We start from the raw sequence: 6,293 nt of genomic DNA, 5'->3' as shown, positions 1-6,293 counted from the left end.
GCAAATTGAATAATGCTATATCAACTGCTTTGTTGCAATCAAGATATATTGCATGTACTCGACTCTCCTAATCTGCCAACTATGTTTTCCAGTGTTGATGGATAATTGCCTTTAAGTGCGTCCTTGCCCTCTCTGCTTTTAGGTCTGCTTGATAAAAAAACATTACTGGAAGTGGTATGTTCCCAGAACCATTTTGAGAATGCAATTTGCTTCAATTCTCCTATCAGTAACATCGGTATAATCTGAAGACTATGAAGGCAATTAGCTCCCTTTAATGGTCTTTGCTTCTCCTAACTAATGATAAAAAGAAGATTATTGGAGAAGAGGAAAGCAGACTTCAACATTTGACTGCCTACTGTTTTCTCCACTTTGGTGTGAATGTTCGCTAACGTTCATAATGGAAACTTTTCAGAAGGAAAAAGAAAACCTCTCAAAGACTTGTATGCTGTTATCAAGAAATGCAGATAAAGTACAATCAGAGCCATAACTTTCCCCCAAATAAGTTGATAATCATAACAGACATGTCTGCTTCCATTTAGGCTTCCCCGAACATTTGCATTACGGCCTATCAGGAAACTGTAATGAAACAGTGTTGTGAAAAGTCTCGTTTTGCAGACAAGTCTTAGCAACAAAGCTGAAAATATTACATTAAGCAATGCCTGCAGTTCCAGGTCTCCCTGCCAGGATGACAGACTTGGAATTCTAAACTGTTTGCACTTCCTGTCTCTTTGTAAACAGTTCACTAGGAATTATTAGTGGCTTTAAAAATCTTGGGTTGCACGTGCTGCTATTTAAGGCAGGACATCTTTCTTTAATTTTTATTTTTATTACCAGTTGCTTATACCTTTAACGTTTTGGTCCTAGAATTGTTTTTGTTGATGATTATTTATGGCTTTTGTGTTTGATGTTAGAGTTTGGATATTTGAGGTTGGTATCACTGTCAACCATAATTAAACAGAATCAAAATTTAAAACCCTGAGTCATTGCTATCGGTAACCATGGTGGTGGATCTGAAAGTGATCCTTGCCCCATAGTTTGCATCATCTGTGTGTATGGGTTTCCTGATGTAGATATAGACAACTAGAGACTCAACTCTGTTTGCTTCTTAGAGATCACCAGACCCAAATGTTGGCACAGCATCTAGGTTGAGCAATGTCCTTCTAGATAAGAGAGGAAGGACTGCTTGTTTCACACTATAGGGGAGGAAAATACAGCTCTAAAATTTCAGTGCTTATCATCTGGAAAGAAAAATAATCCACAAAAGCTTCAAGATTTACTAATATCCTAAAAAAAATTACTGAATGATGATTCCTCAAACCTCTAATGTCAAAGGAAAAAAAAGCAAAGAACAATAAAACACTCCTGTTTGCTAAATGAAACCGTTGATAAATAGGCATGTTGTAGTTTATCTCAAGTTGGAAAGAATACCTGTATCTAGTTTGCGTGTTAGTGTGTGTGAATGCATGTGTGTAATAAAACGCATATCTGGACCATAATCAAAATGAGATCATATATGAGGAAATATTCTGTGTTTTGTAGTACACTTAAAATATAAGATTTATTGTGTAAAGATTTCAGTAGACCTAAAAAACAAGACATCTCCTCAACACTGTCAAATGAAATTATCTAATTGCAAGAACATTGTCTGAAGCTTCACTGATGTAATCACACAGCTGTCATGTAATTTCCTAGCCCAAATCCTTCCATAAATGGAAAACTGAAAATCACAAAATATTTACCAGAGAAATGAAAATGACTGTCTCAGACATGTCAGAATGCTTGTGTTCAGCAAGATTATAAAATATGTAAATATGTATTGTTATTGTATGAAATCCATGTGAGCTATTCTCAGATTAGGTAATATTCTATACATGCAAATAGATTGAAAACAGACATACACATATATACGTATATGAGCTTTTAAAACATAAAATTACTTACAGGCTTCCTACAGTGACCATTCTATTTAGTTTGCAAAAAGAATAGTTATTGTTTTGAAAAAGATGTTTTCTATAAATTACTTCAAAAATATTTTAACTCACGATCATTACTTTTGAAGAGATGCAAGGTACAAATAAATGTTTGTTCTGGTGGAAATACCAGATTTTATGACACTGACAAATACAAAATTAATTGTTAAGAAATGTTCCCATTGAAAAGATGGCTGACGCTTCCTGCCAGACAGGCACTCTGAGCGCCACGTGGGTGACTACCGGTGCAGGCCACGAAATAGGTCACCTTGCCCTTGGCCTTGCTTCTAGCGGTTCCGCTTCCACAGAAAGCACTTTTCCCGTGGTTGTTTGAACTTCCATTTCAGGTTGAGAACAAAACGAAGATGCATCTTGACTTTCCTCGGAGCTCTCTGCGTTATGAAGGCATCAGGTGGAGCTGGGGCTCATAAGCCACGTTTCTTATTGGAAGTAAAAATTACTTCTGCCTTCCTCCGTGGAAAAATTGTTACCTTCCATATGCAGAAGGCATCTGTGGTGGTTCTTTAAGCTAGAAAAAAAATTGCCCAACCTACAAAAAAAAAAAAGCCCAAGCTAGTATGATAGTGCACCTGTCAAGTGTTCATGACGCTGGGCCCTGAGGAAGGTGAAGGCTATGTAGTCAAACTCCGTGGCCTACCCTGGTCCCGCTCAATTGAGGACGTAGAAAACTTCCTCTCTGATTGCACCATTCATGATGGGGTCTCAAGTGTTCGTTTCATTTATACCAGATAAAGCAGGCAGAGTGGTGAGGCTTGAACTTGGAGTCAGAAGATGATATAAAATTGGCTCTGAAAAAAAGACAGGGAAGCCTGAAACACCACTATATTGAGGTGCTGAAGTCACACAGAACCGAGATGGATTGGGTGTTGAAGCACAGTGGTCCAAACAGCGCCGGCAGTGCCAATGATGCCTTTGTGAGGCTTCGGGGACTCCCATTTGGATGCACAAGGGAAGAAACCAATCGTTCAGTTCTTCTCGGGATTGGAAATTGTGCCAAAGGGGGATCGCATTACCTGTGGACCCGGAAGGCAAGATTACAGGGGAGGCGTTCATTCAGTGTGCTTCACAAGACTTAGCCGAGAAAGCTCTAGGGAAGCACAAAGGGGAGAATAAGGCGCAGGTATGCTGAAGTGTTCAAGGGCAGCCAGGAGGAAGTTAGGTCATACTCACTCTGAAGTTTATGTTTGTGCAGATGCCTGGACTCTATGGCCAGCCTGGAACAGCCTGAAGGTACATTGGCATTGTGAAAAAGGCAGGCCTGGATAGGACGAGGCCTGGTGCCTATAGTGTAGGCTATGGGGGCTTTGAAGAATACAGTGGCTTCAGTGATGCCTATGGCTTCACCATTGACCTGTTTGGGAGAGATCTCAGCTGCTGTCTCTCAGGAATATGACCACAGATACAGAGACAGCGAGTTCACAGTGCAAAGTGCCAACCGGCACTGCATCTGCATGAGACGGCTGCCCTACAAAGCAACAGAAAACGGCATTTACAGCTTCTTCTCTTCACTCAACCCTGTGAGGGTTCATGTTGACATTGGCCCTGATGGAAGAGTGACAGGAGAAGCCAATGCCAAGTTTGCTACCCATGAAGAACCTGTGGCTGCTAGGTTGAAGGAAGGACAAGGCCAACATACAGCAAAGATGGATAGAACTCTTCCTGAATCCAACAACAGGGGCTAGCAACGGGGCTTATAGCAGCCAGGTGATACAGCGGGGTATCAGCTGCCCAGGCAAGTTAAAGTGGCCCCTGGAGAGCCAGTCAGTGAGTGGCTGTTACCAGCAACTGTAAGGTCAGAACAGCATGGGGGGGGGGGATATGATTAGTATTGTAGGAACATTTGGATTATTTCAATCAAAAATTTCACAGGCAATCAAAAAGCAGTCAAGAGCAGTTGATAACTCTAGAGGAAGCTGGGGGAACCCACCTTGAACCATGAGTTTGTGAAATCTGGATTTGAAAAATGACCTCTTCCTTGTTTTTAATAGCTGATTAGTATTCCATTGTGCAAATGTACCACAGTTTCTTTATCCATTCTTCTACTGAGGGACACTTGGGCTGTTTTCATGTTCTGGCTATTATGAATAAGGCTGCTATGAACATGGTTGAGCAAATGTTCTTGTGTGCTGAAGCATCTTCTGGGTATATTCCAAGGAGTTGAGTGGAGAGTGGGGTCTGACTTTCACACGTACTCTATGCCTCATATTTGACCACTTCCCCTGCAGGGGGAGACCTGGTGGTACTCCGAAGAAGGATAGCAGGCTACCAAGAAGAGACTTGATACCCTATGAGCATATACAGGGGGAGGAAATCCCCCTCAGTCACAGTCATAGGGGAGGGGAGTAGGGGAAAAATGGGAGGGAGAGAGGAATGGGAGGATGCAAGGGATGGGATAGACATTGAGATGTAATATGAATAAATTAATAAAAAGAAAAAGAAAAAAGAATGACCTCTTCAGAGTTCCTCATGCCAACTTCCCTTCTAGCATGTAATATTGAGCAAGAAAAAACTATTTTCTTCTGCTTTTCTCAATTAGCATTTTTGGTAGTATGGAAAAAGAGACTTTATCTGAGTTAAATAATGTTCAGTATGTCGAGTGGCTCTTTAAGCACACCACACTGGGCACAACGGAGAAATGTACTTGTCTGGGGAATTCAAAGGTGCTAGATCCCTGGTACAAAAAGAAGTGTGTATTATGTTCATTCTAGTCTATCTTTTCATTTAAAATCTTCAGGTTATGTTTAAGCATTTGAAAAGTTAGTTTCGGGAATTGATACACAATACTTATCCTGTAGGAATTGGTGAGGCCTTAGTCTAACCCTTTCTCTGTACTGTGACTCCCTTTGGGGTGTATTTTGCTAAGTGAAACTTGTTACATTTTTGTTGTTGTTAACTAATTTCTTTTCTTAAAATAAGGACTTTTTCCACAATGAGAAAGAAAAGAAAAGTTGGTTGACAACATGATGAGAGAAAACTTCACAAGGCCTCACCCTTAGATACAGTGCTACAGTACATCAGCAGTTGCTAAGGGAGGGAGAATGAGTTTTCTCCACAGTAAAGTCTCTAATAGGTGATTCAGTCTTAAATGGTCAGCCTCAAACAGACATATGTTGGGCACATTTAATTGGCTAATCGGATTCAGCATGATATCTATAAAAGAATTAAAGAAATTAAAGAAAAAGAGGTCACATTTCTAAAAGGAACAGGGGAAGAGCATAGGTGGTAGAAGAGAAAGGGGAGCAGAAATAATGTAGACACAACATACTCATGTATTCTCATATATATATATATGTATATACATATATATACATACATATACATATGTATATATACATAGGTATGAAAATTGACTGAAAAACATTTCAGGAGTATTAAAAACCAGGATTTGAAGCACACTTTCCATGTATGTTTACTTAGCAATAATAACAAGGAACACTCATGCTTATAACATATAGAACACTGGTCTGGAAAGAAACTAATAAAATGCTCCAAAGGTATAACCAGTCCCCACAATCCCACTATCAGTTGCCGGAGCAACTTGGAACAATGGAGAATTACTTTTGTATTTTCCCAAGAAAGACAGGATTTAAAGTGAAACCCCGCCATCCAGGTCAACTCTGTTCTATTTCAAACACAATGTGGAGGATCCACGATTGTTAGACTGAGAGCACTGTGTGAGGAAGAGAAACCATCTGTAACAGGGGCTGGAATAACAAGACAGTGTTGTCAAGTAGATCTTAGGAGTTTGGAATGTTCTAAAGACTGAGTCATGGCCTTAGTCGGCCTTGTGCTCCAATCAGACTCCAGACAGAAGATTTTATTTTTACAAAGTGAGCTTAGTATTTTGGTAAGTATACTTATTAGCAGAAAGAGTATTCTCTATTTTGATAAAGATTTCTAAGACATTTATTCCCCAGGAGATTTGTTCTTTTTAGAGAAGAAAGAATATATCTTAGAAAACAAAAAACAGAAAAAACAAACAAGAATCCCAGAGAAGAAAAATGGTATACAACCTAGAAATGCAGTGTGTGTGTGTTTGAGGAATAAGGAAATTCATGTGTGGGGATTTTTTAAGCAGGCAGGTCTTGGACAACGACCACGGTCTTCATAGAAGGAAGGATGACAGAGATGTGAGACTATGTACAAAAGATAAATGAGACAACACTCACAATTGAGGTTAGCACTGCAGTGTAATAGGAACAAGGATTCTAGGGTCATATTTTCTGATTTCATAACTGATCTTTCTGATGCCTAAATTGACTTTATCTCAATTACTGTCTACATAATAAGAACAATTATAAT

The 6,293-nt window shown here is 39.6% G+C and overlaps 1 pseudogene; it reads left to right on the top strand.

The window, feature by feature from the left end:
- Window positions 1-2,573: 2,573 nt before the first annotated feature.
- On the top strand, window positions 2,574-3,782 carry LOC127210108 (heterogeneous nuclear ribonucleoprotein F-like; annotated as a pseudogene).
- Window positions 3,783-6,293: the final 2,511 nt, after the last annotated feature.

Source organism: Acomys russatus, chromosome 27 (genome assembly GCF_903995435.1).
Source record: "Acomys russatus chromosome 27, mAcoRus1.1, whole genome shotgun sequence".
In the NCBI taxonomy this organism is placed as follows: Eukaryota; Metazoa; Chordata; class Mammalia; order Rodentia; family Muridae; genus Acomys; species Acomys russatus.
This window is presented reverse-complemented; position numbering and strand designations above follow the sequence as displayed.